This window comes from Lactuca virosa, chromosome 1 (assembly GCF_052849685.1).
Source record: "Lactuca virosa cultivar CGN04683 chromosome 1, Lactuca_virosa_CGN04683_v6, whole genome shotgun sequence".
NCBI classification, from domain to species: domain Eukaryota; kingdom Viridiplantae; phylum Streptophyta; class Magnoliopsida; order Asterales; family Asteraceae; genus Lactuca; species Lactuca virosa.
In genome coordinates, this window is record NC_136426.1 from 264,038,151 (window position 1) to 264,061,368 (window position 23,218).

General features: G+C 47.2%; 66 non-coding genes across 66 annotated transcripts; all 66 read left to right on the forward strand.

Annotated features, from left to right (window-relative positions):
* The first annotated feature begins 208 nt into the window (after positions 1 to 208).
* LOC145142858 (5S ribosomal RNA) lies at positions 209 to 327 on the forward strand. Its single transcript, XR_013723921.1, has one exon. It is a non-coding gene; the product is annotated as a 5S ribosomal RNA (ribosomal RNA).
* Positions 328 to 557: 230 nt separating this feature from the next.
* LOC145153499 (5S ribosomal RNA) lies at positions 558 to 676 on the forward strand. The gene has a single exon (XR_013734004.1). It is a non-coding gene; the product is annotated as a 5S ribosomal RNA (ribosomal RNA).
* Positions 677 to 904: 228 nt separating this feature from the next.
* LOC145149094 (5S ribosomal RNA) lies at positions 905 to 1,023 on the forward strand. Its single transcript, XR_013729954.1, has one exon. It is a non-coding gene; the product is annotated as a 5S ribosomal RNA (ribosomal RNA).
* Positions 1,024 to 1,252: 229 nt separating this feature from the next.
* LOC145136904 (5S ribosomal RNA) lies at positions 1,253 to 1,371 on the forward strand. The gene has a single exon (XR_013720774.1). It is a non-coding gene; the product is annotated as a 5S ribosomal RNA (ribosomal RNA).
* Positions 1,372 to 1,600: 229 nt separating this feature from the next.
* On the forward strand, positions 1,601 to 1,719 carry LOC145139079 (5S ribosomal RNA). Its single transcript, XR_013721825.1, has one exon. It is a non-coding gene; the product is annotated as a 5S ribosomal RNA (ribosomal RNA).
* Positions 1,720 to 1,950: 231 nt separating this feature from the next.
* On the forward strand, positions 1,951 to 2,069 carry LOC145152224 (5S ribosomal RNA). Its single transcript, XR_013732753.1, has one exon. It is a non-coding gene; the product is annotated as a 5S ribosomal RNA (ribosomal RNA).
* Positions 2,070 to 2,299: 230 nt separating this feature from the next.
* On the forward strand, positions 2,300 to 2,418 carry LOC145153574 (5S ribosomal RNA). Its single transcript, XR_013734075.1, has one exon. It is a non-coding gene; the product is annotated as a 5S ribosomal RNA (ribosomal RNA).
* Positions 2,419 to 2,647: 229 nt separating this feature from the next.
* Positions 2,648 to 2,766, forward strand: LOC145152225 (5S ribosomal RNA). The gene has a single exon (XR_013732754.1). It is a non-coding gene; the product is annotated as a 5S ribosomal RNA (ribosomal RNA).
* A 231-nt stretch (positions 2,767 to 2,997) lies between these two features.
* Positions 2,998 to 3,116, forward strand: LOC145154297 (5S ribosomal RNA). The gene has a single exon (XR_013734775.1). It is a non-coding gene; the product is annotated as a 5S ribosomal RNA (ribosomal RNA).
* Positions 3,117 to 3,346: 230 nt separating this feature from the next.
* On the forward strand, positions 3,347 to 3,465 carry LOC145153500 (5S ribosomal RNA). The gene has a single exon (XR_013734005.1). It is a non-coding gene; the product is annotated as a 5S ribosomal RNA (ribosomal RNA).
* A 228-nt stretch (positions 3,466 to 3,693) lies between these two features.
* On the forward strand, positions 3,694 to 3,812 carry LOC145149095 (5S ribosomal RNA). The gene has a single exon (XR_013729955.1). It is a non-coding gene; the product is annotated as a 5S ribosomal RNA (ribosomal RNA).
* Positions 3,813 to 4,041: 229 nt separating this feature from the next.
* Positions 4,042 to 4,160, forward strand: LOC145155665 (5S ribosomal RNA). The gene has a single exon (XR_013736094.1). It is a non-coding gene; the product is annotated as a 5S ribosomal RNA (ribosomal RNA).
* A 229-nt stretch (positions 4,161 to 4,389) lies between these two features.
* On the forward strand, positions 4,390 to 4,508 carry LOC145139082 (5S ribosomal RNA). Its single transcript, XR_013721826.1, has one exon. It is a non-coding gene; the product is annotated as a 5S ribosomal RNA (ribosomal RNA).
* A 231-nt stretch (positions 4,509 to 4,739) lies between these two features.
* On the forward strand, positions 4,740 to 4,858 carry LOC145152226 (5S ribosomal RNA). Its single transcript, XR_013732755.1, has one exon. It is a non-coding gene; the product is annotated as a 5S ribosomal RNA (ribosomal RNA).
* A 230-nt stretch (positions 4,859 to 5,088) lies between these two features.
* LOC145153577 (5S ribosomal RNA) lies at positions 5,089 to 5,207 on the forward strand. Its single transcript, XR_013734077.1, has one exon. It is a non-coding gene; the product is annotated as a 5S ribosomal RNA (ribosomal RNA).
* Positions 5,208 to 5,436: 229 nt separating this feature from the next.
* On the forward strand, positions 5,437 to 5,555 carry LOC145152227 (5S ribosomal RNA). Its single transcript, XR_013732756.1, has one exon. It is a non-coding gene; the product is annotated as a 5S ribosomal RNA (ribosomal RNA).
* Positions 5,556 to 5,786: 231 nt separating this feature from the next.
* LOC145154298 (5S ribosomal RNA) lies at positions 5,787 to 5,905 on the forward strand. Its single transcript, XR_013734776.1, has one exon. It is a non-coding gene; the product is annotated as a 5S ribosomal RNA (ribosomal RNA).
* Positions 5,906 to 6,135: 230 nt separating this feature from the next.
* On the forward strand, positions 6,136 to 6,254 carry LOC145153501 (5S ribosomal RNA). The gene has a single exon (XR_013734006.1). It is a non-coding gene; the product is annotated as a 5S ribosomal RNA (ribosomal RNA).
* A 228-nt stretch (positions 6,255 to 6,482) lies between these two features.
* On the forward strand, positions 6,483 to 6,601 carry LOC145154299 (5S ribosomal RNA). Its single transcript, XR_013734777.1, has one exon. It is a non-coding gene; the product is annotated as a 5S ribosomal RNA (ribosomal RNA).
* Positions 6,602 to 6,830: 229 nt separating this feature from the next.
* LOC145152503 (5S ribosomal RNA) lies at positions 6,831 to 6,949 on the forward strand. Its single transcript, XR_013733034.1, has one exon. It is a non-coding gene; the product is annotated as a 5S ribosomal RNA (ribosomal RNA).
* Positions 6,950 to 7,178: 229 nt separating this feature from the next.
* On the forward strand, positions 7,179 to 7,297 carry LOC145154301 (5S ribosomal RNA). The gene has a single exon (XR_013734778.1). It is a non-coding gene; the product is annotated as a 5S ribosomal RNA (ribosomal RNA).
* Positions 7,298 to 7,527: 230 nt separating this feature from the next.
* Positions 7,528 to 7,646, forward strand: LOC145153502 (5S ribosomal RNA). The gene has a single exon (XR_013734007.1). It is a non-coding gene; the product is annotated as a 5S ribosomal RNA (ribosomal RNA).
* Positions 7,647 to 7,874: 228 nt separating this feature from the next.
* On the forward strand, positions 7,875 to 7,993 carry LOC145149096 (5S ribosomal RNA). Its single transcript, XR_013729956.1, has one exon. It is a non-coding gene; the product is annotated as a 5S ribosomal RNA (ribosomal RNA).
* Positions 7,994 to 8,222: 229 nt separating this feature from the next.
* On the forward strand, positions 8,223 to 8,341 carry LOC145152504 (5S ribosomal RNA). Its single transcript, XR_013733035.1, has one exon. It is a non-coding gene; the product is annotated as a 5S ribosomal RNA (ribosomal RNA).
* Positions 8,342 to 8,571: 230 nt separating this feature from the next.
* On the forward strand, positions 8,572 to 8,690 carry LOC145139089 (5S ribosomal RNA). The gene has a single exon (XR_013721827.1). It is a non-coding gene; the product is annotated as a 5S ribosomal RNA (ribosomal RNA).
* Positions 8,691 to 8,921: 231 nt separating this feature from the next.
* LOC145152228 (5S ribosomal RNA) lies at positions 8,922 to 9,040 on the forward strand. The gene has a single exon (XR_013732757.1). It is a non-coding gene; the product is annotated as a 5S ribosomal RNA (ribosomal RNA).
* Positions 9,041 to 9,270: 230 nt separating this feature from the next.
* LOC145154427 (5S ribosomal RNA) lies at positions 9,271 to 9,389 on the forward strand. The gene has a single exon (XR_013734898.1). It is a non-coding gene; the product is annotated as a 5S ribosomal RNA (ribosomal RNA).
* A 229-nt stretch (positions 9,390 to 9,618) lies between these two features.
* LOC145152229 (5S ribosomal RNA) lies at positions 9,619 to 9,737 on the forward strand. Its single transcript, XR_013732758.1, has one exon. It is a non-coding gene; the product is annotated as a 5S ribosomal RNA (ribosomal RNA).
* A 231-nt stretch (positions 9,738 to 9,968) lies between these two features.
* LOC145154302 (5S ribosomal RNA) lies at positions 9,969 to 10,087 on the forward strand. The gene has a single exon (XR_013734779.1). It is a non-coding gene; the product is annotated as a 5S ribosomal RNA (ribosomal RNA).
* A 231-nt stretch (positions 10,088 to 10,318) lies between these two features.
* On the forward strand, positions 10,319 to 10,437 carry LOC145153503 (5S ribosomal RNA). Its single transcript, XR_013734008.1, has one exon. It is a non-coding gene; the product is annotated as a 5S ribosomal RNA (ribosomal RNA).
* Positions 10,438 to 10,665: 228 nt separating this feature from the next.
* On the forward strand, positions 10,666 to 10,784 carry LOC145154304 (5S ribosomal RNA). The gene has a single exon (XR_013734781.1). It is a non-coding gene; the product is annotated as a 5S ribosomal RNA (ribosomal RNA).
* Positions 10,785 to 11,013: 229 nt separating this feature from the next.
* On the forward strand, positions 11,014 to 11,132 carry LOC145154675 (5S ribosomal RNA). The gene has a single exon (XR_013735138.1). It is a non-coding gene; the product is annotated as a 5S ribosomal RNA (ribosomal RNA).
* A 229-nt stretch (positions 11,133 to 11,361) lies between these two features.
* LOC145139091 (5S ribosomal RNA) lies at positions 11,362 to 11,480 on the forward strand. The gene has a single exon (XR_013721828.1). It is a non-coding gene; the product is annotated as a 5S ribosomal RNA (ribosomal RNA).
* Positions 11,481 to 11,711: 231 nt separating this feature from the next.
* On the forward strand, positions 11,712 to 11,830 carry LOC145141172 (5S ribosomal RNA). Its single transcript, XR_013722483.1, has one exon. It is a non-coding gene; the product is annotated as a 5S ribosomal RNA (ribosomal RNA).
* A 230-nt stretch (positions 11,831 to 12,060) lies between these two features.
* LOC145153504 (5S ribosomal RNA) lies at positions 12,061 to 12,179 on the forward strand. Its single transcript, XR_013734009.1, has one exon. It is a non-coding gene; the product is annotated as a 5S ribosomal RNA (ribosomal RNA).
* A 229-nt stretch (positions 12,180 to 12,408) lies between these two features.
* On the forward strand, positions 12,409 to 12,527 carry LOC145139096 (5S ribosomal RNA). Its single transcript, XR_013721829.1, has one exon. It is a non-coding gene; the product is annotated as a 5S ribosomal RNA (ribosomal RNA).
* Positions 12,528 to 12,758: 231 nt separating this feature from the next.
* LOC145146185 (5S ribosomal RNA) lies at positions 12,759 to 12,877 on the forward strand. Its single transcript, XR_013727132.1, has one exon. It is a non-coding gene; the product is annotated as a 5S ribosomal RNA (ribosomal RNA).
* Positions 12,878 to 13,107: 230 nt separating this feature from the next.
* LOC145153506 (5S ribosomal RNA) lies at positions 13,108 to 13,226 on the forward strand. Its single transcript, XR_013734011.1, has one exon. It is a non-coding gene; the product is annotated as a 5S ribosomal RNA (ribosomal RNA).
* A 229-nt stretch (positions 13,227 to 13,455) lies between these two features.
* On the forward strand, positions 13,456 to 13,574 carry LOC145140621 (5S ribosomal RNA). Its single transcript, XR_013722220.1, has one exon. It is a non-coding gene; the product is annotated as a 5S ribosomal RNA (ribosomal RNA).
* A 229-nt stretch (positions 13,575 to 13,803) lies between these two features.
* Positions 13,804 to 13,922, forward strand: LOC145144066 (5S ribosomal RNA). The gene has a single exon (XR_013725087.1). It is a non-coding gene; the product is annotated as a 5S ribosomal RNA (ribosomal RNA).
* A 236-nt stretch (positions 13,923 to 14,158) lies between these two features.
* Positions 14,159 to 14,276, forward strand: LOC145146672 (5S ribosomal RNA). The gene has a single exon (XR_013727606.1). It is a non-coding gene; the product is annotated as a 5S ribosomal RNA (ribosomal RNA).
* Positions 14,277 to 14,506: 230 nt separating this feature from the next.
* On the forward strand, positions 14,507 to 14,625 carry LOC145152230 (5S ribosomal RNA). The gene has a single exon (XR_013732759.1). It is a non-coding gene; the product is annotated as a 5S ribosomal RNA (ribosomal RNA).
* Positions 14,626 to 14,856: 231 nt separating this feature from the next.
* Positions 14,857 to 14,975, forward strand: LOC145144501 (5S ribosomal RNA). The gene has a single exon (XR_013725510.1). It is a non-coding gene; the product is annotated as a 5S ribosomal RNA (ribosomal RNA).
* Positions 14,976 to 15,205: 230 nt separating this feature from the next.
* Positions 15,206 to 15,324, forward strand: LOC145154622 (5S ribosomal RNA). The gene has a single exon (XR_013735088.1). It is a non-coding gene; the product is annotated as a 5S ribosomal RNA (ribosomal RNA).
* Positions 15,325 to 15,553: 229 nt separating this feature from the next.
* Positions 15,554 to 15,672, forward strand: LOC145152231 (5S ribosomal RNA). Its single transcript, XR_013732760.1, has one exon. It is a non-coding gene; the product is annotated as a 5S ribosomal RNA (ribosomal RNA).
* A 229-nt stretch (positions 15,673 to 15,901) lies between these two features.
* On the forward strand, positions 15,902 to 16,020 carry LOC145154489 (5S ribosomal RNA). Its single transcript, XR_013734960.1, has one exon. It is a non-coding gene; the product is annotated as a 5S ribosomal RNA (ribosomal RNA).
* A 227-nt stretch (positions 16,021 to 16,247) lies between these two features.
* On the forward strand, positions 16,248 to 16,366 carry LOC145154232 (5S ribosomal RNA). Its single transcript, XR_013734715.1, has one exon. It is a non-coding gene; the product is annotated as a 5S ribosomal RNA (ribosomal RNA).
* A 230-nt stretch (positions 16,367 to 16,596) lies between these two features.
* LOC145154491 (5S ribosomal RNA) lies at positions 16,597 to 16,715 on the forward strand. The gene has a single exon (XR_013734962.1). It is a non-coding gene; the product is annotated as a 5S ribosomal RNA (ribosomal RNA).
* A 229-nt stretch (positions 16,716 to 16,944) lies between these two features.
* Positions 16,945 to 17,063, forward strand: LOC145146771 (5S ribosomal RNA). Its single transcript, XR_013727699.1, has one exon. It is a non-coding gene; the product is annotated as a 5S ribosomal RNA (ribosomal RNA).
* A 229-nt stretch (positions 17,064 to 17,292) lies between these two features.
* Positions 17,293 to 17,411, forward strand: LOC145154492 (5S ribosomal RNA). The gene has a single exon (XR_013734963.1). It is a non-coding gene; the product is annotated as a 5S ribosomal RNA (ribosomal RNA).
* Positions 17,412 to 17,639: 228 nt separating this feature from the next.
* On the forward strand, positions 17,640 to 17,758 carry LOC145155939 (5S ribosomal RNA). The gene has a single exon (XR_013736366.1). It is a non-coding gene; the product is annotated as a 5S ribosomal RNA (ribosomal RNA).
* Positions 17,759 to 17,987: 229 nt separating this feature from the next.
* LOC145154493 (5S ribosomal RNA) lies at positions 17,988 to 18,106 on the forward strand. Its single transcript, XR_013734964.1, has one exon. It is a non-coding gene; the product is annotated as a 5S ribosomal RNA (ribosomal RNA).
* A 230-nt stretch (positions 18,107 to 18,336) lies between these two features.
* On the forward strand, positions 18,337 to 18,455 carry LOC145144993 (5S ribosomal RNA). Its single transcript, XR_013725988.1, has one exon. It is a non-coding gene; the product is annotated as a 5S ribosomal RNA (ribosomal RNA).
* A 229-nt stretch (positions 18,456 to 18,684) lies between these two features.
* LOC145152232 (5S ribosomal RNA) lies at positions 18,685 to 18,803 on the forward strand. Its single transcript, XR_013732761.1, has one exon. It is a non-coding gene; the product is annotated as a 5S ribosomal RNA (ribosomal RNA).
* A 232-nt stretch (positions 18,804 to 19,035) lies between these two features.
* On the forward strand, positions 19,036 to 19,154 carry LOC145140573 (5S ribosomal RNA). Its single transcript, XR_013722204.1, has one exon. It is a non-coding gene; the product is annotated as a 5S ribosomal RNA (ribosomal RNA).
* Positions 19,155 to 19,384: 230 nt separating this feature from the next.
* LOC145143617 (5S ribosomal RNA) lies at positions 19,385 to 19,503 on the forward strand. The gene has a single exon (XR_013724646.1). It is a non-coding gene; the product is annotated as a 5S ribosomal RNA (ribosomal RNA).
* A 231-nt stretch (positions 19,504 to 19,734) lies between these two features.
* Positions 19,735 to 19,853, forward strand: LOC145147008 (5S ribosomal RNA). The gene has a single exon (XR_013727926.1). It is a non-coding gene; the product is annotated as a 5S ribosomal RNA (ribosomal RNA).
* Positions 19,854 to 20,084: 231 nt separating this feature from the next.
* LOC145146403 (5S ribosomal RNA) lies at positions 20,085 to 20,203 on the forward strand. The gene has a single exon (XR_013727349.1). It is a non-coding gene; the product is annotated as a 5S ribosomal RNA (ribosomal RNA).
* A 230-nt stretch (positions 20,204 to 20,433) lies between these two features.
* On the forward strand, positions 20,434 to 20,552 carry LOC145133888 (5S ribosomal RNA). The gene has a single exon (XR_013718805.1). It is a non-coding gene; the product is annotated as a 5S ribosomal RNA (ribosomal RNA).
* Positions 20,553 to 20,783: 231 nt separating this feature from the next.
* LOC145137303 (5S ribosomal RNA) lies at positions 20,784 to 20,902 on the forward strand. Its single transcript, XR_013720982.1, has one exon. It is a non-coding gene; the product is annotated as a 5S ribosomal RNA (ribosomal RNA).
* Positions 20,903 to 21,131: 229 nt separating this feature from the next.
* Positions 21,132 to 21,249, forward strand: LOC145148152 (5S ribosomal RNA). Its single transcript, XR_013729049.1, has one exon. It is a non-coding gene; the product is annotated as a 5S ribosomal RNA (ribosomal RNA).
* A 231-nt stretch (positions 21,250 to 21,480) lies between these two features.
* On the forward strand, positions 21,481 to 21,599 carry LOC145152234 (5S ribosomal RNA). Its single transcript, XR_013732763.1, has one exon. It is a non-coding gene; the product is annotated as a 5S ribosomal RNA (ribosomal RNA).
* A 231-nt stretch (positions 21,600 to 21,830) lies between these two features.
* On the forward strand, positions 21,831 to 21,949 carry LOC145153678 (5S ribosomal RNA). The gene has a single exon (XR_013734174.1). It is a non-coding gene; the product is annotated as a 5S ribosomal RNA (ribosomal RNA).
* A 230-nt stretch (positions 21,950 to 22,179) lies between these two features.
* On the forward strand, positions 22,180 to 22,298 carry LOC145135089 (5S ribosomal RNA). The gene has a single exon (XR_013719572.1). It is a non-coding gene; the product is annotated as a 5S ribosomal RNA (ribosomal RNA).
* Positions 22,299 to 22,526: 228 nt separating this feature from the next.
* On the forward strand, positions 22,527 to 22,645 carry LOC145152638 (5S ribosomal RNA). Its single transcript, XR_013733167.1, has one exon. It is a non-coding gene; the product is annotated as a 5S ribosomal RNA (ribosomal RNA).
* Positions 22,646 to 22,876: 231 nt separating this feature from the next.
* LOC145154305 (5S ribosomal RNA) lies at positions 22,877 to 22,995 on the forward strand. The gene has a single exon (XR_013734782.1). It is a non-coding gene; the product is annotated as a 5S ribosomal RNA (ribosomal RNA).
* Positions 22,996 to 23,218: the final 223 nt, after the last annotated feature.

Genomic DNA, 23,218 nt, shown 5'->3' on the forward strand with positions numbered 1-23,218 from the left:
TTTTTTTAGATTTTACGTGCGGTTTTTTTTTTGTTTTTTTTTCTTTCTTGCTATTTCTATGCTCGGGTGGCCTCCGCTTCATGGTTCATGGTTTTCGTATTTTTGGAACGGAGCCGATCGGTCACGTGGGTCCCACGCCTCGCTTACGAAAACAAAGGAGGTTCTGCGTCTTTTAAGACATAAAAGCAATAAGCATGGATAGTATTTCGGGTGTGATCATACCAGCACTAATGCACCGGATCCCATCAGAACTCCGTAGTTAAGCGTGCTTGGGCGAGAGTAGTATTAGGATGGGTGACCCCCTGGGAAGTCCTCGTGTTGCACCCCCCTTTTTCGTTGCCCGTTTGCGATTTTTTAGATTTTACGTGCGGTTTTTTTTTTGTTTTTTTTTCTTTCTTGCTATTTCTATGCTCGGGTGGCCTCCGCTTCATGGTTCATGGTTTTCGTATTTTTGGAACGGAGCCGATCGGTCTCGTGGGTCCCACGCCTCGCGTACGAAAACAAAGGAGGTTCTGCGTCTTTTAAGACATAAAAGCAATAAGCATTGATAATATTTCGGGTGCGATCATACCGGCACTAATGCACCGGATCCCATCAGAACTCCGCAGTTAAGCGTGCTTGGGCGAGAGTAGTACTAGGATGGGTGACCCCCTGGGAAGTCCTCGTGTTGCACCCTTTTTTTCGTTGCCCGTTTGCGTTTTTTTAGATTTTACGTGCGGTTTTTTTTTTGTTTTTTTTCTTTCTTGCTATTTCTATGCTCGGGTGGCCTCCGCTTCATGGTTCATAGTTTTCGCATTTTTGGAACGGAGCCGATCGGTCTCGTGGGTCCCACGCCTCGCGTACGAAAACAAAGGAGGTTCTGCGTCTTTTAAGACATAAAAGCAATAAGCATGGATAGTATTTCGGGTGTGATCATACCAGCACTAATGCACCGGATCCCATCAGAACTCCGTAGTTAAGCGTGCTTGGGCGAGAGTAGTACTAGGATGGGTGACCCCCTGGTAAGTCCTCATGTTGCACCCCCCTTTTTCGTTGCCCGTTTGCGATTTTTTAGATTTTACGTGCGGTTTTTTTTTGTTTTTTTTTCTTTCTTGCTATTTCTATGCTCGGGTGGCCTCCGCTTCATGGTTCATGGTTTTCGTATTTTTGGAACGGAGCCGACCGGTCTCGTGGGTCCCACGCCTCGCGTACGAAAACAAAGGAGGTTCTGCGTCTTTTAAGACATAAAAGCAATAAGCATTGATAATATTTCGGATGCGATCATACCGGCACTAATGCACCGGATCCCATCAGAACTCCGCAGTTAAGGGTGCTTGGGCGAGAGTAGTACTAGGATGGGTGACCCCCTGGGAAGTCCTCGTGTTGCACCCCTTTTTTCGTTGCCCGTTTGCGTTTTTTTAGATTTTACGTGCGGTTTTTTTTTTGTTTTTTTTTCTTTCTTGCTATTTCTATGCTCGGGTGGCCTCCGCTTCATGGTTCATGGTTTTCGTATTTTTGGAACGGAGCCGATCGGTCACGTGGGTCCCACGCCTCGCTTACGAAAACAAAGGAGGTTCTGCGTCTTTTAAGACATAAAAGCAATAAGCATGGATAGTATTTCGGGTGCGATCATACCAGCACTAATGCACCGGATCCCATCAGAACTCCGCAGTTAAGCGTGCTTGGGCGAGAGTAGTACTAGGATGGGTGACCCCCTGGGTAGTCCTCGTGTTGCACCCCCCCTTTTTCGTTGCCCGTTTGCGTTTTTTTAGATTTTACGTGCGGTTTTTTTTTTGTTTTTTTTTCTTTCTTGCTATTTCTATGCTCGGGTGGCCTCCGCTTCATGGTTCATGGTTTTCGTATTTTTGGAACGGAGCCGATCGGTCACGTGGGTCCCACGCCTCGCTTACGAAAACAAAGGAGGTTCTGCGTCTTTTAAGACATAAAAGCAATAAGCATGGATAGTATTTCGGGTGCGATCATACCAGCACTAATGCACCGGATCCCATCAGAACTCCGCAGTTAAGCGTGCTTGGGCGAGAGTAGTACTAGGATGGGTGACCCCCTGGGAAGTCCTCGTGTTGCACCCCCCTTTTTCGTTGCCCGTTTGCGATTTTTTAGATTTTACGTGCGGTTTTTTTTTTGTTTTTTTTTCTTTCTTGCTATTTCTATGCTCGGGTGGCCTCCGCTTCATGGTTCATGGTTTTCGTATTTTTGGAACGGAGTCGATCGGTCTCGTGGGTCCCACGCCTCGCGTACGAAAACAAAGGAGGTTCTGCGTCTTTTAAGACATAAAAGCAATAAGCATTGATAATATTTCGGGTGCGATCATACCGGCACTAATGCACCGGATCCCATCAGAACTCCGCAGTTAAGCGTGCTTGGGCGAGAGTAGTACTTGGATGGGTGACCCCCTGGGAAGTCCTCGTGTTGCACCCCTTTTTTCGTTGCCCGTTTGCGTTTTTTTAGATTTTACGTGCGGTTTTTTTTTTGTTTTTTTTTCTTTCTTGCTATTTCTATGCTCGGGTGGCCTCCGCTTCATGGTTCATGGTTTTCGTATTTTTGGAACGGAGCCGATCGGTCACGTGGGTCCCACGCCTCGCTTACGAAAACAAAGGAGGTTCTGCGTCTTTTAAGACATAAAAGCAATAAGCATGGATAGTATTTCGGGTGCGATCATACCAGCACTAATGCACCGGATCCCATCAGAACTCCGCAGTTAAGCGTGCTTGGGCGAGAGTAGTACTAGGATGGGTGACCCCCTGGGAAGTCCTCGTGTTGCACCCCCCCTTTTTCGTTGCCCGTTTGCGTTTTTTTAGATTTTACGTGCGGTTTTTTTTTTGTTTTTTTTTCTTTCTTGCTATTTCTATGCTCGGGTGGCCTCCGCTTCATGGTTCCTGGTTTTCGTATTTTTGGAACGGAGCCGATCGGTCTCGTGGGTCCCACGCCTCGCGTACGAAAACAAAGGAGGTTCTGCGTCTTTTAAGACATAAAAGCAATAAGCATGGATAATATTTCGGGTGTGATCATACCAGCACTAATGCACCGGATCCCATCAGAACTCCGTAGTTAAGCGTGCTTGGGCGAGAGTAGTACTAGGATGGGTGACCCCCTGGGAAGTCCTCGTGTTGCACCCCCCTTTTTCGTTGCCCGTTTGCGATTTTTTAGATTTTACGTGCGGTTTTTTTTTTGTTTTTTTTTCTTTCTTGCTATTTCTATGCTCGGGTGGCCTCCGCTTCATGGTTCATGGTTTTCGTATTTTTGGAACGGAGCCGATCGGTCTCGTGGGTCCCACGCCTCGCGTACGAAAACAAAGGAGGTTCTGCGTCTTTTAAGACATAAAAGCAATAAGCATTGATAATATTTCGGGTGCGATCATACCGGCACTAATGCACCGGATCCCATCAGAACTCCGCAGTTAAGCGTGCTTGGGCGAGAGTAGTACTAGGATGGGTGACCCCCTGGGAAGTCCTCGTGTTGCACCCTTTTTTTCGTTGCCCGTTTGCGTTTTTTTAGATTTTACGTGCGGTTTTTTTTTTGTTTTTTTTCTTTCTTGCTATTTCTATGCTCGGGTGGCCTCCGCTTCATGGTTCATAGTTTTCGCATTTTTGGAACGGAGCCGATCGGTCTCGTGGGTCCCACGCCTCGCGTACGAAAACAAAGGAGGTTCTGCGTCTTTTAAGACATAAAAGCAATAAGCATGGATAGTATTTCGGGTGTGATCATACCAGCACTAATGCACCGGATCCCATCAGAACTCCGTAGTTAAGCGTGCTTGGGCGAGAGTAGTACTAGGATGGGTGACCCCCTGGTAAGTCCTCATGTTGCACCCCCCTTTTTCGTTGCCCGTTTGCGATTTTTTAGATTTTACGTGCGGTTTTTTTTTGTTTTTTTTTCTTTCTTGCTATTTCTATGCTCGGGTGGCCTCCGCTTCATGGTTCATGGTTTTCGTATTTTTGGAACGGAGCCGACCGGTCTCGTGGGTCCCACGCCTCGCGTACGAAAACAAAGGAGGTTCTGCGTCTTTTAAGACATAAAAGCAATAAGCATTGATAATATTTCGGATGCGATCATACCGGCACTAATGCACCGGATCCCATCAGAACTCCGCAGTTAAGCGTGCTTGGGCGAGAGTAGTACTAGGATGGGTGACCCCCTGGGAAGTCCTCGTGTTGCACCCCTTTTTTCGTTGCCCGTTTGCGTTTTTTTAGATTTTACGTGCGGTTTTTTTTTTGTTTTTTTTTCTTTCTTGCTATTTCTATGCTCGGGTGGCCTCCGCTTCATGGTTCATGGTTTTCGTATTTTTGGAACGGAGCCGATCGGTCACGTGGGTCCCACGCCTCGCTTACGAAAACAAAGGAGGTTCTGCGTCTTTTAAGACATAAAAGCAATAAGCATGGATAGTATTTCGGGTGCGATCATACCAGCACTAATGCACCGGATCCCATCAGAACTCCGCAGTTAAGCGTGCTTGGGCGAGAGTAGTACTAGGATGGGTGACCCCCTGGGTAGTCCTCGTGTTGCACCCCCCCTTTTTCGTTGCCCGTTTGCGTTTTTTTAGATTTTACGTGCGGTTTTTTTTTTGTTTTTTTTTCTTTCTTGCTATTTCTATGCTCGGGTGGCCTCCGCTTCATGGTTCATGGTTTTCGTATTTTTGGAACGGAGCCGATCGGTCACGTGGGTCCCACGCCTCGCTTACGAAAACAAAGGAGGTTCTGCGTCTTTTAAGACATAAAAGCAATAAGCATGGATAGTATTTCGGGTGCGATCATACCAGCACTAATGCACCGGATCCCATCAGAACTCCGCAGTTAAGCGTGCTTGGGCGAGAGTAGTACTAGGATGGGTGACCCCCTGGGAAGTCCTCGTGTTGCACCCCCCTTTTTCGTTGCCCGTTTGCGATTTTTTAGATTTTACGTGCGGTTTTTTTTTTGTTTTTTTTTCTTTCTTGCTATTTCTATGCTCGGGTGGCCTCCGCTTCATGGTTCATGGTTTTCGTATTTTTGGAACGGAGTCGATCGGTCTCGTGGGTCCCACGCCTCGCGTACGAAAACAAAGGAGGTTCTGCGTCTTTTAAGACATAAAAGCAATAAGCATTGATAATATTTCGGGTGCGATCATACCGGCACTAATGCACCGGATCCCATCAGAACTCCGCAGTTAAGCGTGCTTGGGCGAGAGTAGTACTTGGATGGGTGACCCCCTGGGAAGTCCTCGTGTTGCACCCCTTTTTTCGTTGCCCGTTTGCGTTTTTTTAGATTTTACGTGCGGTTTTTTTTTTGTTTTTTTTTCTTTCTTGCTATTTCTATGCTCGGGTGGCCTCCGCTTCATGGTTCATGGTTTTCGTATTTTTGGAACGGAGCCGATCGGTCACGTGGGTCCCACGCCTCGCTTACGAAAACAAAGGAGGTTCTGCGTCTTTTAAGACATAAAAGCAATAAGCATGGATAGTATTTCGGGTGCGATCATACCAGCACTAATGCACCGGATCCCATCAGAACTCCGCAGTTAAGCGTGCTTGGGCGAGAGTAGTACTAGGATGGGTGACCCCCTGGGAAGTCCTCGTGTTGCACCCCCCCTTTTTCGTTGCCCGTTTGCGTTTTTTTAGATTTTACGTGCGGTTTTTTTTTTGTTTTTTTTTCTTTCTTGCTATTTCTATGCTCGGGTGGCCTCCGCTTCATGGTTCATGGTTTTCGTATTTTTGGAACGGAGCCGATCGGTCTCGTGGGTCCCACGCCTCGCGTACGAAAACAAAGGAGGTTCTGCGTCTTTTAAGACATAAAAGCAATAAGCATGGATAATATTTCGGGTGTGATCATACCAGCACTAATGCACCGGATCCCATCAGAACTCCGTAGTTAAGCGTGCTTGGGCGAGAGTAGTACTAGGATGGGTGACCCCCTGGGAAGTCCTCGTGTTGCACCCCCCTTTTTCGTTGCCCGTTTGCGATTTTTTAGATTTTACGTGCGGTTTTTTTTTTGTTTTTTTTTCTTTCTTGCTATTTCTATGCTCGGGTGGCCTCCGCTTCATGGTTCATGGTTTTCGTATTTTTGGAACGGAGCCGATCGGTCTCGTGGGTCCCACGCCTCGCGTACGAAAACAAAGGAGGTTCTGCGTCTTTTAAGACATAAAAGCAATAAGCATTGATAATATTTCGGGTGCGATCATACCGGCACTAATGCACCGGATCCCATCAGAACTCCGCAGTTAAGCGTGCTTGGGCGAGAGTAGTACTAGGATGGGTGACCCCCTGGGAAGTCCTCGTGTTGCACCCTTTTTTTCGTTGCCCGTTTGCGTTTTTTTAGATTTTACGTGCGGTTTTTTTTTTGTTTTTTTTCTTTCTTGCTATTTCTATGCTCGGGTGGCCTCCGCTTCATGGTTCATAGTTTTCGCATTTTTGGAACGGAGCCGATCGGTCTCGTGGGTCCCACGCCTCGCGTACGAAAACAAAGGAGGTTCTGCGTCTTTTAAGACATAAAAGCAATAAGCATGGATAGTATTTCGGGTGTGATCATACCAGCACTAATGCACCGGATCCCATCAGAACTCCGTAGTTAAGCGTGCTTGGGCGAGAGTAGTACTAGGATGGGTGACCCCCTGGGAAGTCCTCGTGTTGCACCCCCCTTTTTCGTTGCCCGTTTGCGATTTTTTAGATTTTACGTGCGGTTTTTTTTTGTTTTTTTTTCTTTCTTGCTATTTCTATGCTCGGGTGGCCTCCGCTTCATGGTTCATGGTTTTCGTATTTTTGGAACGGAGCCGATCGGTCTCGTGGGTCCCACGCCTCGCGTACGAAAACAAAGGAGGTTCTGCGTCTTTTAAGACATAAAAGCAATAAGCATTGATAATATTTCGGGTGCGATCATACCGGCACTAATGCACCGGATCCCATCAGAACTCCGCAGTTAAGCGTGCTTGGGCGAGAGTAGTACTAGGATGGGTGACCCCCTGGGAAGTCCTCGTGTTGCACCCCTTTTTTCGTTGCCCGTTTGCGTTTTTTTAGATTTTACGTGCGGTTTTTTTTTTGTTTTTTTTTCTTTCTTGCTATTTCTATGCTCGGGTGGCCTCCGCTTCATGGTTCATGGTTTTCGTATTTTTGGAACGGAGCCGATCGGTCACGTGGGTCCCACGCCTCGCTTACGAAAACAAAGGAGGTTCTGCGTCTTTTAAGACATAAAAGCAATAAGCATGGATAGTATTTCGGGTGTGATCATACCAGCACTAATGCACCGGATCCCATCAGAACTCCGTAGTTAAGCGTGCTTGGGCGAGAGTAGTACTAGGATGGGTGACCCCCTGGGAAGTCCTCGTGTTGCACCCCCCTTTTTCGTTGCCCGTTTGCGATTTTTTAGATTTTACGTGCGGTTTTTTTTTTGTTTTTTTTTCTTTCTTGCTATTTCTATGCTCGGGTGGCCTCCGCTTCATGGTTCATGGTTTTCGTATTTTTGGAACGGAGCCGATCGGTCTCGTGGGTCCCACGCCTCGCGTACGAAAACAAAGGAGGTTCTGCGTCTTTTAAGACATAAAAGCAATAAGCATTGATAATATTTCGGGTGCGATCATACCGGCACTAATGCACCGGATCCCATCAGAACTCCGCAGTTAAGCGTGCTTGGGCGAGAGTAGTACTAGGATGGGTGACCCCCTGGGAAGTCCTCGTGTTGCACCCTTTTTTTCGTTGCCCGTTTGCGTTTTTTTAGATTTTACGTGCGGTTTTTTTTTTGTTTTTTTTCTTTCTTGCTATTTCTATGCTCGGGTGGCCTCCGCTTCATGGTTCATAGTTTTCGCATTTTTGGAACGGAGCCGATCGGTCTCGTGGGTCCCACGCCTCGCGTACGAAAACAAAGGAGGTTCTGCGTCTTATAAGACATAAAAGCAATAAGCATGGATAGTATTTCGGGTGTGATCATACCAGCACTAATGCACCGGATCCCATCAGAACTCCGTAGTTAAGCGTGCTTGGGCGAGAGTAGTACTAGGATGGGTGACCCCCTGGTAAGTCCTCATGTTGCACCCCCCTTTTTCGTTGCCCGTTTGCGATTTTTTAGATTTTACGTGCGGTTTTTTTTTGTTTTTTTTTCTTTCTTGCTATTTCTATGCTCGGGTGGCCTCCGCTTCATGGTTCATGGTTTTCGTATTTTTGGAACGGAGCCGACCGGTCTCGTGGGTCCCACGCCTCGCGTACGAAAACAAAGGAGGTTCTGCGTCTTTTAAGACATAAAAGCAATAAGCATTGATAATATTTCGGGTGCGATCATACCGGCACTAATGCACCGGATCCCATCAGAACTCCGCAGTTAAGCGTGCTTGGGCGAGAGTAGTACTAGGATGGGTGACCCCCTGGGAAGTCCTCGTGTTGCACCCCTTTTTTCGTTGCCCGTTTGCGTTTTTTTAGATTTTACGTGCGGTTTTTTTTTTGTTTTTTTTTTCTTTCTTGCTATTTCTATGCTCGGGTGGCCTCCGCTTCATGGTTCATGGTTTTCGTATTTTTGGAACGGAGCCGATCGGTCACGTGGGTCCCACGCCTCGCTTACGAAAACAAAGGAGGTTCTGCGTCTTTTAAGACATAAAAGCAATAAGCATGGATAGTATTTCGGGTGCGATCATACCAGCACTAATGCACCGGATCCCATCAGAACTCCGCAGTTAAGCGTGCTTGGGCGAGAGTAGTACTAGGATGGGTGACCCCCTGGGTAGTCCTCGTGTTGCACCCCCCCTTTTTCGTTGCCCGTTTGCGTTTTTTTAGATTTTACGTGCGGTTTTTTTTTTGTTTTTTTTTCTTTCTTGCTATTTCTATGCTCGGGTGGCCTCCGCTTCATGGTTCATGGTTTTCGTATTTTTGGAACGGAGCCGATCGGTCACGTGGGTCCCACGCCTCGCTTACGAAAACAAAGGAGGTTCTGCGTCTTTTAAGACATAAAAGCAATAAGCATGGATAGTATTTCGGGTGCGATCATACCAGCACTAATGCACCGGATCCCATCAGAACTCCGCAGTTAAGCGTGCTTGGGCGAGAGTAGTACTAGGATGGGTGACCCCCTGGGAAGTCCTCGTGTTGCACCCCCCTTTTTCGTTGCCCGTTTGCGATTTTTTAGATTTTACGTGCGGTTTTTTTTTTGTTTTTTTTTCTTTCTTGCTATTTCTATGCTCGGGTGGCCTCCGCTTCATGGTTCATGGTTTTCGTATTTTTGGAACGGAGTCGATCGGTCTCGTGGGTCCCACGCCTCGCGTACGAAAACAAAGGAGGTTCTGCGTCTTTTAAGACATAAAAGCAATAAGCATTGATAATATTTCGGGTGCGATCATACCGGCACTAATGCACCGGATCCCATTAGAACTCCGCAGTTAAGCGTGCTTGGGCGAGAGTAGTACTTGGATGGGTGACCCCCTGGGAAGTCCTCGTGTTGCACCCCTTTTTTCGTTGCCCGTTTGCGTTTTTTTAGATTTTACGTGCGGTTTTTTTTTTGTTTTTTTTTCTTTCTTGCTATTTCTATGCTCGGGTGGCCTCCGCTTCATGGTTCATGGTTTTCGTATTTTTGGAACGGAGCCGATCGGTCACGTGGGTCCCACGCCTCGCTTACGAAAACAAAGGAGGTTCTGCGTCTTTTAAGACATAAAAGCAATAAGCATGGATAGTATTTCGGGTGCGATCATACCAGCACTAATGCACCGGATCCCATCAGAACTCCGCAGTTAAGCGTGCTTGGGCGAGAGTAGTACTAGGATGGGTGACCCCCTGGGAAGTCCTCGTGTTGCACCCCCCCTTTTTCGTTGCCCGTTTGCGTTTTTTTAGATTTTACGTGCGGTTTTTTTTTTGTTTTTTTTTCTTTCTTGCTATTTCTATGCTCGGGTGGCCTCCGCTTCATGGTTCATGGTTTTCGTATTTTTGGAACGGAGCCGATCGGTCTCGTGGGTCCCACGCCTCGCGTACGAAAACAAAGGAGGTTCTGCGTCTTTTAAGACATAAAAGCAATAAGCATGGATAATATTTCGGGTGTGATCATACCAGCACTAATGCACCGGATCCCATCAGAACTCCGTAGTTAAGCGTGCTTGGGCGAGAGTAGTACTAGGATGGGTGACCCCCTGGGAAGTCCTCGTGTTGCACCCCCCTTTTTCGTTGCCCGTTTGCGATTTTTTAGATTTTACGTGCGGTTTTTTTTTTTGTTTTTTTTTCTTTCTTGCTATTTCTATGCTCGGGTGGCCTCCGCTTCATGGTTCATGGTTTTCGTATTTTTGGAACGGAGCCGATCGGTCTCGTGGGTCCCACGCCTCGCGTACGAAAACAAAGGAGGTTCTGCGTCTTTTAAGACATAAAAGCAATAAGCATTGATAATATTTCGGGTGCGATCATACCGGCACTAATGCACCGGATCCCATCAGAACTCCGCAGTTAAGCGTGCTTGGGCGAGAGTAGTACTAGGATGGGTGACCCCCTGGGAAGTCCTCGTGTTGCACCCTTTTTTTCGTTGCCCGTTTGCGTTTTTTTAGATTTTACGTGCGGTTTTTTTTTTGTTTTTTTTCTTTCTTGCTATTTCTATGCTCGGGTGGCCTCCGCTTCATGGTTCATAGTTTTCGCATTTTTGGAACGGAGCCGATCGGTCTCGTGGGTCCCACGCCTCGCGTACGAAAACAAAGGAGGTTCTGCGTCTTTTAAGACATAAAAGCAATAAGCATGGATAGTATTTCGGGTGTGATCATACCAGCACTAATGCACCGGATCCCATCAGAACTCCGTAGTTAAGCGTGCTTGGGCGAGAGTAGTACTAGGATGGGTGACCCCCTGGGAAGTCCTCGTGTTGCACCCCCCTTTTTCGTTGCCCGTTTGCGATTTTTTAGATTTTACGTGCGGTTTTTTTTTGTTTTTTTTTCTTTCTTGCTATTTCTATGCTCGGGTGGCCTCCGCTTCATGGTTCATGGTTTTCGTATTTTTGGAACGGAGCCGATCGGTCTCGTGGGTCCCACGCCTCGCGTACGAAAACAAAGGAGGTTCTGCGTCTTTTAAGACATAAAAGCAATAAGCATTGATAATATTTCGGGTGCGATCATACCGGCACTAATGCACCGGATCCCATCAGAACTCCGCAGTGAAGCGTGCTTGGGCGAGAGTAGTACTAGGATGGGTGACCCCCTGGGAAGTCCTCGTGTTGCACCCCTTTTTTCGTTGCCCGTTTGCGTTTTTTTAGATTTTACGTGCGGTTTTTTTTTTGTTTTTTTTTCTTTCTTGCTATTTCTATGCTCGGGTGGCCTCCGCTTCATGGTTCATGGTTTTCGTATTTTTGGAACGGAGCCGATCGGTCACGTGGGTCCCACGCCTCGCTTACGAAAACAAAGGAGGTTCTGCGTCTTTTAAGACATAAAAGCAATAAGCATGGATAGTATTTCGGGTGCGATCATACCAGCACTAATGCACCGGATCCCATCAGAACTCCGCAGTTAAGCGTGCTTGGGCGAGAGTAGTACTAGGATGGGTGACCCCCTGGGTAGTCCTCGTGTTGCACCCCCCCTTTTTCGTTGCCCGTTTGCGTTTTTTTAGATTTTACGTGCGGTTTTTTTTTTGTTTTTTTTTCTTTCTTGCTATTTCTATGCTCGGGTGGCCTCCGCTTCATGGTTCATGGTTTTCGTATTTTTGGAACGGAGCCGATCGGTCTCGTGGGTCCCACGCCTCGCGTACGAAAACAAAGGAGGTTCTGCGTCTTTTAAGACAAAAAAGCAATAAGCATGGATAGTATTTCGGGTGTGATCATACCAGCACTAATGCACCGGATCCCATCAGAACTCCGTAGTTAAGCGTGCTTGGGCGAGAGTAGTACTAGGATGGGTGACCCCCTTGGAAGTCCTCGTGTTGCACCCCCCTTTTTCGTTGCCCGTTTGCGATTTTTTAGATTTTACGTGCGGTTTTTTTTTTGTTTTTTTTTCTTTCTTGCTATTTCTATGCTCGGGTGGCCTCCGCTTCATGGTTCATGGTTTTCGTATTTTTGGAACGGAGCCGATCGGTCTCGTGGGTCCCACGTCTCGCGTACGAAAACAAAGGAGGTTCTGCGTCTTTTAAGACATAAAAGCAATAAGCATTGATAATATTTCGGGTGCGATCATACCGGCACTAATGCACCGGATCCCATCAGAACTCCGCAGTTAAGCGTGCTTGGGCGAGAGTAGTACTAGGATGGGTGACCCCCTGGGAAGTCCTCGTGTTGCACCCTTTTTTTCGTTGCCCGTTTGCGTTTTTTTAGATTTTACGTGCGGTTTTTTTTTTGTTTTTTTTTCTTTCTTGCTATTTCTATGCTCGGGTGGCCTCCGCTTCATGGTTCATGGTTTTCGTATTTTTGGAACGGAGCCGATCGGTCACGTGGGTCCCACGCCTCGCTTACGAAAACAAAGGAGGTTCTGCGTCTTTTAAGACATAAAAGCAATAAGCATGGATAGTATTTCGGGTGCGATCATACCAGCACTAATGCACCGGATCCCATCAGAACTCCGCAGTTAAGCGTGCTTGGGCGAGAGTAGTACTAGGATGGGTGACCCCCTGGGTAGTCCTCGTGTTGCACCCCCCCTTTTTCGTTGCCCGTTTGCGTTTTTTTAGATTTTACGTGCGGTTTTTTTTTTGTTTTTTTTTCTTTCTTGCTATTTCTATGCTCGGGTGGCCTCCGCTTCATGGTTCATGGTTTTCGTATTTTTGGAACGGAGCCGATCGGTCTCGTGGGTCCCACGCCTCGCGTACGAAAACAAAGGAGGTTCTGCGTCTTTTAAGACAAAAAAGCAATAAGCATGGATAGTATTTCGGGTGTGATCATACCAGCACTAATGCACCGGATCCCATCAGAACTCCGTAGTTAAGCGTGCTTGTGCGAGAGTAGTACTAGGATGGGTGACCCCCTGGGAAGTCCTCGTGTTGCACCCCCCTTTTTCGTTGCCCGTTTGCGATTTTTTAGATTTTACGTGCGGTTTTTTTTTTGTTTTTTTTTCTTTCTTGCTATTTCTATGCTCGGGTGGCCTCCGCTTCATGGTTCATGGTTTTCGTATTTTTGGAACGGAGCCGATCGGTCTCGTGGGTCCCACGTCTCGCGTACGAAAACAAAGGAGGTTCTGCGTCTTTTAAGACATAAAAGCAATAAGCATTGATAATATTTCGGGTGCGATCATACCGGCACTAATGCACCGGATCCCATCAGAACTCCGCAGTTAAGCGTGCTTGGGCGAGAGTAGTACTAGGATGGGTGACCCCCTGGGAAGTCCTCGTGTTGCACCCTTTTTTTCGTTGCCCGTTTGCGTTTTTTTAGATTTTACGTGCGGTTTTTTTTTTGTTTTTTTTTCTTTCTTGCTATTTCTATGCTCGGGTGGCCTCCGCTTCATGGTTCATAGTTTTCGTATTTTTGGAACGGAGCCGATCGGTCTCGTGGGTCCCACGCCTCGCGTAGGAAAACAAAGGAGGTTCTGCGTCTTTTAAGACATAAAAGCAATAAGCATGGATAGTATTTCGGGTGCGATCATACCAGCACTAATGCACCGGATCCTATCAGAACTCCGCAGTTAAGCGTGCTTGGGCGAGAGTAGTACTAGGATGGGTGACCCCCTGGGAAGTCCTCGTGTTGCACCCTTTTTTTTGTTGCCCGTTTGCGTTTTTTTAGATTTTACGTGCGGTTTTTTTTTTGTTTTTTTTTCTTTCTTGCTATTTCTATGCTCGGGTGGCCTCCGCTTCATGGTTCATGGTTTTCGTATTTTTGGAACGGAGCCGATCGGTCTCGTGGGTCCCACGCCTCGCGTACGAAAACAAAGGAGGTTCTGCGTCTTTTAAGACATAAAAGCAATAATCATGAATAGTATTTCGGGTGCGATCATACTAGCACTAATGCACCGGATCCCATCAGAACTCTGCAGTTAAGCGTGCTTGGGCGAGAGTAGTACTAGGATGGGTGACCCCCTGGGAAGTCCTCGTGTTGCACCCCTTTTTTCGTTGCCCGTTTGCGTTTTTTTAGATTTTACGTGCGGTTTTTTTTTTGTTTTTTTTTCTTTCTTGCTATTTCTATGCTCGGGTGGCCTCCGCTTCATGGTTCATGGTTCATGGTTTTCGTATTTTTGGAACGGACCCGATCGGTCTCGTGGGTCCCACGCCTCGCGTAGGAAAACAAAGGAGGTTCTGCGTCTTTTAAGACATAAAAGCAATAAGCATGGATGGTATTTCGGGTGCGATCATACCAGCACTAATGCACCGGATCCCATCAGAACTCCGCAGTTAACGTGCTTGGGCGAGAGTAGTACTAGGATGGGTGACCCCCTGGGAAGTCCTCGTGTTGCACCCCTTTTTTCGTTGCCCGTTTGCGTTTTTTTAGATTTTACGTGCAGTTTTTTTTTTGTTTTTTTTTTCTTTCTTGCTATTTCTATGCTCGGGTGGCCTCCGCTTCATGGTTCATGGTTTTCGTATTTTTGGAACGGAGCCGATCGGTCTCGTAGGTCCCACGCCTCGCGTACGAAAACAAAGGAGGTTCTGCATCTTTTAAGACATAAAAGCAATAATCATGAATAGTATTTTGGGTGCGATCATACCAGCACTAATGCACCGGATCCCATCAGAACTCCGCAGTTAAGCGTGCTTGGGCGAGAGTAGTACTAGGATGGGTGACCCCCTGGGAAGTCCTCGTGTTGCACCCCCCTTTTTCGTTGCCCGTTTGCGTTTTTTTTAGATTTTACGTGCTGTTTTTTTTTTGTTTTTGTTTCTTTCTTGCTGTTTCTATGCTCGGGTGGCCTCCGCTTCATGGTTCATGGTTTTCGTATTTTTGGAACGGAGCCGATCGGTCACGTGGGTCCCACGCCTCGCGTACGAAAACAAAGGAGGTTCTGCGTCTTTTAAGACATAAAAGCAATAAGCATGGATAAAAGTTCGGGTGCGATCATACCGGCACTAATGCACCGGATCCCATCAGAAGTCCGCAGTTAAGCGTGCTTGGGCGAGAGTAGTACTAGGATGGGTGACCCCCTGGGAAGTCCTCGTGTTGCACCCCTTTTTTCGTTGCCCGTTTGCGTTTTTTTAGATTTTACGTGCGGTTTTTTTTTTGTTTTTTTTTTCTTTCTTGCTATTTCTATGCTCGGGTGGCCTCCGCTTCATGGTTCATGGTTTTCGTATTTTTGGAACGGAGCCGATCGGTCTCGTGGGTCCCACGCCTCGCGTACGAAAACAAAGGAGGTTCTGCGTCTTTTAAGACATAAAAGCAATAAGCATGGATAGTATTTCGGGTGCGATCATACCAGCACTAATGCACCGGATCCCATCAGAACTCCGCAGTTAAGCGTGCTTGGGCGAGAGTAGTACTAGGATGGGTGACCCCCAGGGAAGTCCTCGTGTTGCACCCCCCTTTTTCGTTGCCCGTTTGCGTTTTTTTAGATTTTACGTGCGGTTTTTTTTTGTTTTTTTTTCTTTCTTGCTATTTCTATGCTCGGGTGGCCTCCGCTTCATGGTTCATGGTTTTCGTATTTTTGCAACGGAGCCGATCGGTCACGTGGGTCCCACGCCTCGCGTACGAAAACAAAGGAGGTTCTGCGTCTTTTAAGATATAAAAGCAATAAGCATGGATAGTATTTCGGGTGCGATCATACCAGCACTAATGCACCGGATCCCATCAGAACTCCGCAGTTAAGCGTGCTTGGGCGAGAGTAGTACTAGGATGGGTGACCCCCTGGGAAGTCCTCGTGTTGCACCCCCCTTTTTCGTTGCCTCTTTGCGTTTTTTTTAGATTTTACGTGCGGTTTTTTTTTGTTTTTTTTCTTTCTTGCTATTTCTATGCTCGGGTGGCCTCCGCTTCATGGTTCATGGTTTTCGTATTTTTGGAACGGAGCCGATCGGTCACGTGGGTCCCACGCCTCGCTTACGAAAACAAAGGAGGTTCTGCGTCTTTTAAGACATAAAAGCAATAAGCATGGATAGTATTTCGGGTGCGATCATACCAGCACTAATGCACCGGATCCCATCAGAACTCCGCAGTGAAGCGTGCTTGGGCGAGAGTAGTACTAGGATGGGTGACCCCCTGGGAAGTCCTCGTGTTGCACCCCCCTTTTTCGTTGCCCGTTTGCGTTTTTTAGATTTTACGTGCGGTTTTTTTTGTTTTTTTTTCTTTCTTGCTATTTCTATGCTCGGGTGGCCTCCGCTTCATGGTTCATGGTTTTCGTATTTTTGCAACGGAGCCGATCGGTCACGTGGGTCCCACGCCTCGCGTACGAAAACAAAGGAGGTTCTGCGTCTTTTAAGATATAAAAGCAATAAGCATGGATAGTATTTCGGGTGCGATCATACCAGCACTAATGCACCGGATCCCATCAGAACTCCGCAGTTAAGCGTGCTTGGGCGAGAGTAGTACTAGGATGGGTGACCCCCTGGGAAGTCCTTGTGTTGCACCCCCCTTTTTCGTTGCCTCTTTGCATTTTTTTTAGATTTTACGTGCGGTTTTTTTTTGTTTTTTTTTCTTTCTTGCTATTTCTATGCTCGGGTGGCCTCCGCTTCATGGTTCATGGTTTTCGTATTTTTGGAACGAAGCCGATCGGTCACGTGGGTCCCACGCCTCGCTTACGAAAACAAAGGAGGTTCTGCGTCTTTTAAGACATAAAAGCAATAAGCATGGATAGTATTTCGGGTGCGATCATACCAGCACTAATGCACCGGATCCCATCAGAACTCCGCAGTGAAGCGTGCTTGGGCGAGAGTAGTACTAGGATGGGTGACCCCCTGGGAAGTCCTCGTGTTGCACCCCCTTTTTCGTTGCCCGTTTGCGTTTTTTTAGATTTTACGTGCGGTTTTTTTTTGTTTTTTTTTTCTTTCTTGCTATTTCTATGCTCGGGTGGCCTCCGCTTCATGGTTCATGGTTTTCGTATTTTTGCAACGGAGCCGATCGGTCACGTGGGTCCCACGCCTCGCGTACGAAAACAAAGGATGTTCTGCGTCTTTTAAGACATAAAAGCAATAAGCATGGATAGTATTTCGGGTGCGATCATACCAGCAGTAATGCACCGGATCCCATCAGAACTCCGCAGTTAAGCGTGCTTGGGCGAGACTAGTACTAGGATGGGTGACCCCCTGGGAGGCCCTCGTGTTGCACCCCCTTTTTCGTTGCCTGTTTGCGTTTTTTTTAGATTTTACGTGCGGTTTTTTTTTGTTTTTTTTTCTTTCTTGCTATTTCTATGCTCGGGTGGCCTCCGCTTCATGGTTCATGGTTTTCGTATTTTTGGAACGGAGCCGATCGGTCACGTGGGTCCCACGCCTCGCTTACGGAAACAAAGGAGGTTCTGCGTCTTTTAAGACATAAAAGCAATAAGCATGGATAGTATTTCGGGTGCGATCATACCAGCACTAATGCACCGGATCCCATCAGAACTCCGCAGTGAAGCGTGCTTGGGCGAGAGTAGTACTAGGATGGGTGACCCCCTGGGAAGTCCTCGTGTTGCACCCCCCTTTTTCGTTGCCCGTTTGCGTTTTTTTAGATTTTACGTGCGGTTTTTTTTGTTTTTTTTTCTTTCTTGCTATTTCTATGCTCGGGTGGCCTCCGCTTCATGGTTCATGGTTTTCGTATTTTTGCAACGGAGCCGATCGGTCACGTGGGTCCCACGCCTCGCGTACGAAAACAAAGGAGGTTCTGCGTCTTTTAAGATATAAAAGCAATAAGCATGGATAGTATTTTGGGTGCGATCATACCAGCACTAATGCATCGGATCCCATCAGAACTCCGCAGTTAAGCGTGCTTGGGCGAGAGTAGTACTAGGATGGGTGACCCCCTGGGAAGTCCTCGTGTTGCACCCCCCTTTTTCGTTGCCTCTTTGCATTTTTTTTAGATTTTACGTGCGGTTTTTTTTTGTTTTTTTTCTTTCTTGCGATTTCTATGCTCGGGTGGCCTCCGCTTCATGGTTCATGGTTTTCGTATTTTTGGAACGGAGCCGATCGGTCACGTGGGTCCCACGCCTCGCTTACGAAAACAAAGGAGGTTCTGCGTCTTTTAAGACATAAAAGCAATAAGCATGGATAGTATTTCGGGTGCGATCATACCAGCACTAATGCACCGGATCCCATCAGAACTCCGCAGTGAAGCGTGCTTGGGCGAGAGTAGTACTAGGATGGGTGACCCCCTGGGAAGTCCTCGTGTTGCACCCCCCTTTTTCGTTGCCCGTTTGCGTTTTTTTAGATTTTACGTGCGGTTTTTTTTTGTTTTTTTTTTCTTTCTTGCTATTTCTATGCTCGGGTGGCCTCCGCTTCATGGTTCATGGTTTTCCTATTTTTGCAACGGAGCCGATCGGTCACGTGGGTCCCACGCCTCGCGTACGAAAACAAAGGATGTTCTGCGTCTTTTAAGACATAAAAGCAATAAGCATGGATAGTATTTCGGGTGCGATCATACCAGCAGTAATGCACCGGATCCCATCAGAACTCCGCAGTTAAGCGTGCTTGGGCGAGACTAGTACTAGGATGGGTGACCCCCTGGGAAGTCCTCGTGTTGCACCCCCTTTTTCGTTGCCTGTTTGCGTTTTTTTTAGATTTTACGTGCGGTTTTTTTTTGTTTTTTTTTCTTTCTTGCTATTTCTATGCTCGGGTGGCCTCCGCTTCATGGTTCATGGTTTTCGTATTTTTGGAACGGAGCCGATCGGTCACGTGGGTCCCACGCCTCGCTTACGAAAACAAAGGAGGTTCTGCGTCTTTTAAAACATAAAAGCAATAAGCATGGATAGTATTTCGGGTGCGATCATACCAGCACTAATGCACCGGATCCCATCAGAACTCCGCAGTTAAGCGTGCTTGGGCGAGAGTAGTACTAGGATGGGTGACCCCCTGGGAAGTCCTCGTGTTGCACCCCCCTTTTTCGTTGTCCGTTTGCGTTTTTTTAGATTTTACGTGCGGTTTTTTTTTTTGTTTTTTTTTTCTTTCTTGCTATTTCTATGCTCGGGTGGCCTCCGCTTCATGGTACATGGTTTTCGTATTTTTGGAACGGAGCCGATCGGTCTCGTGGGTCCCACGCCTCGCGTACGAAAACAAAGGAGATTCTGCGTCTTTTAAGACTTAAAAGCAATAAGCATGGATAATATTTCGGGTGCGAACATACCGGCACTAATGCACCGGATCCCATCAGAACTCCGCAGTTAAGCGTGCTTGGGCGAGAGTAGTACTAGGATGGGTGACCCCCTGAGAAGTCCTCGTGTTGCACCCCTTTTTTCGTTGCCCGTTTGCGTTTTTTTAGATTTTACGTGCGGTTTTTTTTTTGTTTTTTTTTTCTTTCTTGCTATTTCTATGCTCGGGTGGCCTCCGCTTCATGGTTCATGGTTTTCGTATTTTTGGAACGGAGCCGATCGGTCACGTGGGTCCCACGCCTCGCGTACGAAAACAAAGGAGGTTCTGCGTCTTTTAAGACATAAAAGCAATAAGCATGGATAGTATTTCGGGTGCGATCATACCAGCACTAATGCACCGGATCCCATCAGAACTCCGCAGTTATGCGTGCTTGGGCGAGAGTAGTACTAGGATGGGTGACCCCCTGGGAAGTCCTCGTGTTGCACCCCCCTTTTTCGTTGCCCGTTTGCGTTTTTTTTAGATTTTACGTGCTGTTTTTTTTTTGTTTTTGTTTCTTTCTTGCTGTTTCTATGCTCGGGTGGCCTCCGCTTCATGGTTCATGGTTTTCGTATTTTTGCAACGGAGCCGATCGGTCACGTGGGTCCCACGCCTCGCGTACGAAAACAAAGGAGGTTCTGCGTCTTTTAAGACATAAAAGCAATAAGCATGGATAGTATTTCGGGTGCGATCATACCAGCAGTAATGCACCGGATCCCATCAGAACTCCGCAGTTAAGCGTGCTTAGGCGAGAGTAGTACTAGGATGGGTGACCCCCTGGGAAGACCTCGTGTTGCACCCCCCTTTTTCGTTGCCCGTTTGCGTTTTTTTTAGATTTTACGTGCTGTTTTTTTTTTGTTTTTGTTTCTTTCTTGCTGTTTCTATGCTCGGGTGGCCTCCGCTTCATGGTTGATGGTTTTCGTATTTTTGGAACGGAGCCGATCGGTCACGTGGGTCCCACGCCTCGCGTACGAAAACAAAGGAGGTTCTGCGTCTTTTAAGACATAAAAGCAATAAGCATGGATAGTATTTCGGGTGCGATCATACCAGCAGTAATGCACCGGATCCCATCAGAACTCCGCAGGTAAGCGTGCTTGGGCGAGAGTAGTACTAGGATGGGTGACCCCCTGGGAAGTCCTCGTGTTGCACCCCCCTTTTTCGTTGCCCGTTTGCGTTTTTTTAGATTTTACGTGCGGTTTTTTTTTTGTTTTTTTTTCTTTCTTGCTATTTCTATGCTCGGGTGGCCTCCGCTTCATGGTTCATGGTTTTCGTATTTTTGGAACGGAGCCGATCGGTCACGTGGGTCCCACGCCTCGCTTACGAAAACAAAGGAGGTTCTGCGTCTTTTAAGACATAAAAGCAATAAGCATGGATAGTATTTCGGGTGCGATCATACCAGCACTAATGCACCGGATCCCATCAGAACTCCGCAGTTAAGCGTGCTTGGGCGAGAGTAGTACTAGGATGGGTGACCGCCTGGGAAGTCCTCGTGTTGCACCACCCTTTTTCGTTGCCCGTTTGCGTTTTTTTAGATTTTACGTGCGGTTTTTTTTTTGTTTTTTTTTTCTTTCTTGCTATTTCTATGCTCGAGTGGCCTCCGCTTCATGGTTCATGGTTTTCGTATTTTTGCAACGGAGCCGATCGGTCACGTGGGTCCCACGCCTCGCTTACGAAAACAAAGGAGGTTCTGCGTCTTTTAAAACATAAAAGCAATAAGCATGGATAGTATTTCCGGTGCGATCATACCAGCACTAATGCACCGGATCCCATCAGAACTCCGCAGTTAAGCGTGCTTGGGCGAGAGTAGTACTAGGATGGGTGACCCCCTGGGAAGTCCTCGTGTTGCACCCCCCTTTTTCGTTGCCCGTTTGCGTTTTTTTAGATTTTACGTGCGGTTTTTTTTTGTTTTTTTTTCTTTCTTGCTATTTCTATGCTCGGGTGGCCTCCGCTTCATGGTTCATGGTTTTCGTATTTTTGGAACGGAGCCGATCGGTCTCGTGGGTCCCACGCCTCGCGTACGAAAACAAAGGAGGTTCTGCGTCTTTTAAGACATAAAAGCAATAAGCATGGATAATATTTCGGGTGCGATCATACCGACACTAATGCACCGGATCCCATCAGAACTCCGCAGTTAAGCGTGCTTGGGCGAGAGTAGTACTAGGATGGGTGACCCCTGGGAAGTCCTCGTGTTGCACCCCCCTTTTTCGTTGCCTATTTGCGTTTTTTTTAGATTTTACGTGCGATTTTTTTTTGTTTTTTTTTTCTTTCTTGCTATTTCTATGCTCGGGTGGCCTCCGCTTCATGGTTCATGGTTTTCGTATTTTTGGAACGGAGCCGATCGGTCACGTGGGTCCCACGCCTCGCTTACGAAAACAAAGGAGGTTCTGCGTCTTTTAAGACATAAAAGCAATAAGCATGGATAGTATTTCGGGTGCGATCATACCAGCACTAATGCACCGGATCCCATCAGAACTCCGCAGTTAAGCGTGCTTGGGCGAGAGTAGTACTAGGATGGGTGACCCCCTGGGAAGTCCTCGTGTTGCACCCCCCCTTTTTCGTTGCCCGTTTGCGTTTTTTTAGATTTTACGTGCGGTTTTTTTTTTGTTTTTTTTTCTTTCTTGCTATTTCTATGCTCGGGTGGCCTCCGCTTCATGGTTCATGGTTTTCGTATTTTTGGAACGGAGCCGATCGGTCTCGTGGGTCCCACGCCTCGCGTACGAAAACAAAGGAGGTTCTGCGTCTTTTAAGACATAAAAGCAATAAGCATGGATAGTATTTCGGGTGTGATCATACCAGCACTAATGCACCGGATCCCATCAGAACTCCGTAGTTAAGCGTGCTTGGGCGAGAGTAGTACTAGGATGGGTGACCCCCTGGGAAGTCCTCGTGTCGCACCCCCCTTTTTCGTTGCCCGTTTGCGATTTTTTAGATTTTACGTGCGGTTTTTTTTTTGTTTTTTTTTCTTTCTTGCTATTTCTATGCTCGGGTGGCCTCCGCTTCATGGTTCATGGTTTTCGTATTTTTGGAACGGAGCCGATCGGTCTCGTGGGTCCCACGCCTCGCGTACGAAAACAAAGGAGGTTCTGCGTCTTTTAAGACATAAAAGCAATAATCATGAATAGTATTTCGGGTGCGATCATACTAGCACTAATGCACCGGATCCCATTAGAACTCCGCAGTTAAGCGTGCTTGGGCGAGAGTAGTACTAGGATGGGTGACCCCCTGGGAAGTCCTCGTGTTGCACCCCTTTTTTGGTTGCCCGTTTGCGTTTTTTTAGATTTTACGTGCGGTTTTTTTTTGTTTTTTTTTCTTTCTTGCTATTTCTATGCTCGGGTGGCCTCCGCTTCATGGTTCATGGTTTTCGTATTTTTGGAACGGAGCCGATCGGTCACGTGGGTCCCACGCCTCGCTTACGAAAACAAAGGAGGTTCTGCGTCTTTTAAGACATAAAAGCAATAAGCATGGATAGTATTTCGGGTGCGATCATACCAGCACTAATGCACCGGATCCCATCAGAACTCCGCAGTTAAGCGTGCTTGGGCGAGAGTAGTACTAGGATGGGTGACCCCCTGGGAAGTCCTCGTGTTGCACCCTCCCTTTTTCGTTGCCCGTTTGCGTTTTTTTAGATTTTACGTGCGGTTTTTTTTTTGTTTTTTTTTCTTTCTTGCTATTTCTATGCTCGGGTGGCCTCCGCTTCATGGTTCATGGTTTTCGTATTTTTGGAACGGAGCCGATCGGTCTCGTGGGTCCCACGCCTCGCGTACGAAAACAAAGGAGGTTCTGCGTCTTTTAAGACATAAAAGCAATAAGCATGGATTGTATTTCGGGTGTGATCATACCAGCACTAATGCACCGGATCCCATCAGAACTCCGTAGTTAAGCGTGCTTGGGCGAGAGTAGTACTAGGATGGGTGACCCCCTGGGAAGTCCTCGTGTTGCACCCCCCTTTTTCGTTGCCCGTTTGCGATTTTTTAGATTTTACGTGCGGTTTTTTTTTTTGTTTTTTTTTCTTTCTTGCTATTTCTATGCTCGGGTGGCCTCCGCTTCATGGTTCATGGTTTTCGTATTTTTGGAACGGAGCCGATCGGTCTCGTGGGTCCCACGCCTCGCGTACGAAAACAAAGGAGGTTCTGCGTCTTTTAAGACATAAAAGCAATAAGCATTGAT